We start from the raw sequence: 6,000 nt of genomic DNA on the forward strand, positions 1-6,000 counted from the left end.
TCTTCTTTCACGAAGGTGTTATCAAATGCTCGCGACATCTATTTGATAGTCTAATAACCTCATTCCATCTCGCTTGTCATTCATTTTGTAGATTAACATGTTGTGTGATATGGCGATGCGTGCCATTGAATGGGAATTCGTCTGACGCAAAAATCGGCAGATGAAATATAAAACTATTTGTCACAAAATTCAGTCATTCTCGTAAACTCCAGCCATCCGACGAATCCCGCTTCCGTGAATTTTGTCCTTCAAGGAATTTTTTTTTTGCATTGAACATGCGAGAACATCGCGGTAACATTGTTTGTATAAGGATTGTTGATATATAATTTAATAGGATAGAATTGGTTTCCGAGTTGAGTTTTAAATTCGGAGTAGTTCTACTTGGCAAAACTTTAACCCCGTTTAGAAAAAAGTAACAGATTATAGTCCCATCCCGATCAGAAAACCATATCGTTTTGATGTCTATAACTAAAACACATATAATTAACCCTAGAGCTCTCTCGAGAATTTTTCTATACGTAAACGCTCTATGAGGTACATTCCCACCCGAAAATTGAAATCAACAACCTAAAACAACTAAATTTCAATGTATTTACAAATAAACGGTACAGTTTCATTCAGGCCCGTGCGCAGGGGGGAAGGTTTGGGGGTTTTGGGGGTTTTAACCCCCCCCCCCCCATGAAGATTTTTTTTTTAAATTAAATTTCATGTACAATGGAGTACTTATTATATTAAAGTGCAAATAACTTGACAATTCATATTTTTTATCAATTTATAAACTGACATAATTTGATCCCCCCCCCCGCCCTTTTATGATTTCTGCGCACGAGCCGGTCAGAATTCGTTTTACATTTTTGGACACCCCCCATCTCCCCTTGAAACAACCACCCCCCCCCCCCCCCCATGTATGATTCCTGCGCACGGGCCTGGTTTCATTTAAAAACCTATCGCAAAGAAGCCTCTATAATAATTTTTGAGTTCTATAATTTTTTTCTTCGAAATATAGGACTTTTTTTAAAACAAGTCCATAAATACGTCAAAATTCACCTGTAATCTTCATGTTTATTTAAATCCAGCAATTCATGATCGATTTTGAAAATTTAGGTTGCATTGTGGAAGTTTTGAAATGGTTTTGTTGATGAATGGTAATTTTTTTCCTAACCTGTATATTTATTGCAATGCATTTGTGAGTAACAATTGCAGGTATTTATTAACTCCATGTATTGGTTGAGCCATTGTATATTATTTGTGCAAAAGATAGTAAGGTGAACTACAGAAGATGAGAAATCATGTGTTGCAAAATATTGAACATTGGTATTGCATGGTATACGAATTATAACATATTCTAGTACAACTAATGTGTTTTGTCTCTTTTATTCGTGAAACTAAAAATACCGACATCACTTCACTCGCACTTGTCACTACTTTATTGATAGCCATTGCTATTATTCAACAATGTTTTAACTAACAATATCGTCTACAATTTTGTTCGCTTACTTTGTTTTGACATTCTGATAACAAAAAAAGTTCTAATCAAATTTCCGTATATTTCGCTTCTAACAAAACACTAACGTAAGTGCTCTCGTAGGGTACATTTCTACCCCATGGTAAACTTTAAAAGATAATAGGTCAGCCGGTTAAGTGGAGTAAAAATAATGCACTAGAATAAACGAAAGACTAAACATTAGATTGAGTTATAGTTATAGTAAACCGTAATAACCAAATAATTTAGATGGCCCATACGCATTGTCCAATTTTGGCAATCTCTCTTCAACATATCGGCTGGTATTTCACGAATAAATGCTTCAATATTGGCTTCCAGTGCGTTAATCGAGCCTTAACATGGCTCCACAAGAAATAGTCCAGAGGCGTTAAATCACACGATCTAGGTGGCCAACTGAAACAAAACGTGAGATAAACTGTTAACTGAAGGCGGCTCTCAATTCGGTCATTGTTTCGCGTGCCGCGTGGAATGTGACACAGTCTTCTGGAAACCACATTCTTCCATTTTGGGCAAAAAAATCATCAAGCATCACACGGTAGCGCTCGCCATTCACAGTAACGTTCCGCCCATCGTCGCCTTTGAAGAAGTAAGGCCCGATGATACCACCGGCCCATAATCCACACCAAACAGTGACTTTTTTGAGCTGCATTGGTAGCTCTTGGAATGCTTCTGGCTGGTCTTGACTTCAAATGCGGCAATTTCGCTTGTTGACTTAATCATTGAACCAGAAATGAGCTTCGTTGCTGAACACAATTTTTAGGAAAAAAAATCTCTCAACTGAGCATGAACTTTGATAGCAGAATTCAATCATATACTAGCGTTTTTGGTCGTAGGTCGATTAAATTATAGATCAAACTGAACAAGTTTGACAATGAGGCGTGATCTGTCAAAAACAGAGTTGCGAAAAAAGAAACCAGCAAAAAATCACTTTTTTTATAAAGGAATTATACAGGGTCCGGCACTCGAAGTGTAACCAATTAAAAAGGCCATAAATTCAGTTTGGAAAATTATTTTTACTTAATTCAAAGTTCAAAATGTGTAAAAATAATACAAAATTCAGAATCAATTCACTTTTGCTCGATATGACCACCTTTTGCCTTGACTTGGTGACTTGAGAGAGCGAAGGAGTTGCTTCGTTTGGCCGAAAGCGGTCAATTTCCGAACATTGTATTTTCTGACGAGAAAATTTTTCCAATTGAGCAATTTTTAAACTCTCAAAACGATAGGGTTTACTTGACCGACCGTTCATACGAGAATTTGAGTCATCGATTGGCCACCAGGAGGCAGCACCCGCAACAGATAATGGTTTGGGCCGATGTAACCGCAGATGGGCGCTCTCCAATCGTTTTCATCGAGCCTGGCGTCAAGGTAAATGCGACATATTATCGGGAAAGTATTCTGGAGGTTGCTTTGAAGCCGTGGGCAGACAAACATTTCGGTGGCAGACCATGGACGTTTCAGCAGGACTCGGCACCGTCTCACAAAGCTCGAGTGAACCAAGAATGGCTGAAAAACAACGTTCCGAACTTCATCACGTCCACACAATGGCTCTCGAATTCACCAGATGCGAATCCAATGGATTATTTTGGAGAGCAAAGTCCGAACTAAAAGATACACCAGTCTCGAGGCGCTGAAAAAAGTTATTGTCCGCGAGTGGGCCAAAATACCTGCAAGTCACATTCGGCCAAACGAAGCAACTCCTTCGCTCTCTCAAGTCATCAAGTCAAGGCAAAAGGTGGTCATATCGAGCAAAAGTGAATTGATTCTGAATTTTGTATTATTTTTACACATTTTGTACTTTGAATTAAGTAAAAGTAATGTTCCAAACTGAATTTATGGACTTTTTAATTGGTTACACTTCGAGTGCCGGACCCTGTACTCAGTCAAAGACAGACGACTTTTTGGTTTTCTTTCTCATTCTCCTATTCCCTGTTGAAGTAAAAAAATCCATGAGAGTACTAACACAAACATAAATTGATAAAGTTAATTGTTCTTTGCAAAAAGTATTTAGTATCGTTTACTGCACAAGCGCATCTTTTTCTAACTAACTTGGGGGTACTCAAGGTGCTCATCTCGGACCCTTTTTATTTTTGCTGTATCTGAATGATTTGAGCCTTGCGCTACAATGTCAAAAAGTGTCATTCGCCGACGTTTTTAAATTGTATCATCTTATTAAAAACCTAGAACATTCCAGATTCTAGGAGAAACAGTTAGATATCTTCTCTAGTTGATGCGACCTCAATGCGAATAGTCTTGAACGCTTCAAAATGTTCCGTCATTTCTTTTTCACGCAAACGAACAGCATTTGTATTCAACTAGACTTTTTCCCAAACTATTCTCAAACGAGATTCGACTGTCAAGGACTTAGTAGTACTGTTGGATTCAAAACTTAATGTGAAGGATCACGTAGAATACACAATCTCTAAGGCTTCCAAGATGCTAGGATGTACATTTCGCATTACAAAGGACCTTAATATTACTATTCAGCATAAATTTATTCAGTTTGCCCTTCGCAGTCACAATCGAGACATCTCTAGAGCTTATTTTGGTGTCGGATTTGTTACAATCTCTAACTGATTTCCCCGAATTGTTACATAAACTGAACTCTCGCAATCTCCGATCTAATCCATTTCTCAGAATTCAATTCGCTCGCACTTATCTAGCTATGACGAACCGTTTTTGAGTATGGGTCGTCTATTTAATCGATGTTCTCCCGTGTTCGATTTTCAACTATCTTGCAACTTATAAAAAAAATTATTTCTAAATTCCTTCTCTAGTAACACATGGATCAATAAGTCCCGAGACTAAAGCAGAGATGGCGCTCGTAGTAAACCAGTAACCACGTCTTTCTAAAGTACTAACCTTTGCTTGAAACGGGTCAAAATTTCAAGTCGATCCGACCAAAAACAGCTGAGTTATCGAGGTTGGAGTAATGTCGTTTTGTAGTTTGTTTAAAAAATGGAAAAAACGAGTTTCGGGTTTTGATAAAACATTGTTTTTTAATGGGTAAAAACACCGTGCAAGCGAAACAATGGATTGAAATTTTTTTCCGGGCTCTTGTCCATCAAAAGCAACGATTTGTCGGTGGTGGCCGTTACACCGGAAAATGTGAGTGAAGTGACAAAAATTATAATGAAAGATCGTAAAGTGAAGCTCCGTGAGATTGCTGAGATGACACAGATATCACATGGAAGTGTATTTACTATCCTTCATGAAAAATTGGGCATGAAAAAGTTTTTTTCCAAGTGGGTGCCGCGATTGCTTTTGATGGAACAAAATGCACCCTGTCACAAGTGGCGAAATTGAACGAATTGGGCTTTGATCTGCTTCCCCACCCCTCATACTCTCCAGATTTAACCCCCAGTGACTACTGGCTCTTTGCTGATCTTAAAAAAATAGTCCAGGGAAAAAGATTTGGCTCAAAGGAGGAGGTCATCGCTGAAACTGAAGCTTATTTTGAAGCGAAAGATAATTTTTTTTATAAACATGGTATTGAAAAATTGGAAAAACGTTTGAACCATTGTATCACCTTAAAAGGTGATTATGTTGATGAATAAAAAAAAAATTTGCAAAAAAAAATGTTGTTTCCATTGTTAGTCTCGGGACTTATTGATCCATGTGTTACTTAAGTATTAAAATTGGCAGCTAGATTAGTTTTAATTATTATTAATAAGTGTATGAGAATGTATCTGTTAGATTATTGTAATCTGTTGATATGTGAAAATGAGAAGGTTTTATGTCTGACGAAAAGAGTGACTTCTCTGCTCCTAATAAATAAATAAATAAATAAAATGAAGGAATTTTTTTATTTATTTATTTTTTGTTTATTTTTGGGAGCAATATTTTCATCACCATCCGAAAAAAGTTCATTTTTTCAATGCAAACGTTACATTCTGTAGAAAATACACATCGTTAAAGTCTTCGATGAGTCACAAAACTGCATAAGCATTCACAGTAACAAAAACAAACTGATTGTGGTTTCGATCACATATGTTTAAAACCCGCTCTATATCTATTTGTGGAGCACAACAATCCATTAGGCTTGAGATGAGACGACAATTCACTGTATAAATCATTCACGAATAGCATGAGAAGGAGTGGTCCTAAGTGGCTCCCTTGTTTCGACTCGTGAGTAACAGAAAGAGTCTTCTTAACGTGCATCAATACTGTTCCAACTTGTAGGCCATGTTAATAACTTGGGTGGTTCAGGTTTCAGAAATACCGGTCAAAAACTACAAAGTCTAAAAAACGATTTTTTCAATCACTTCAGTAATGCACACACTCGGGGGAAGGGTATAGCGTGATGGGATAGTCGATGCCTTTCACGCAGCCCGCCTGGGTTCGATTCCCAACCCCGCACATAGGGTCAGAAAGATTTTCTGGTCCGAAGAGGCGAATGACTTAAGATGTTAAAGCCTCTATAATTGAAACAAAAAAAAAAAAAAAGTAATGCACACTAATATTTGCTATAGATGGCGTGGTAGTCCATGTAGTAG

This window comes from Malaya genurostris, chromosome 3 (genome assembly GCF_030247185.1).
Source record: "Malaya genurostris strain Urasoe2022 chromosome 3, Malgen_1.1, whole genome shotgun sequence".
Taxonomy (NCBI): Eukaryota; Metazoa; Arthropoda; class Insecta; order Diptera; family Culicidae; genus Malaya; species Malaya genurostris.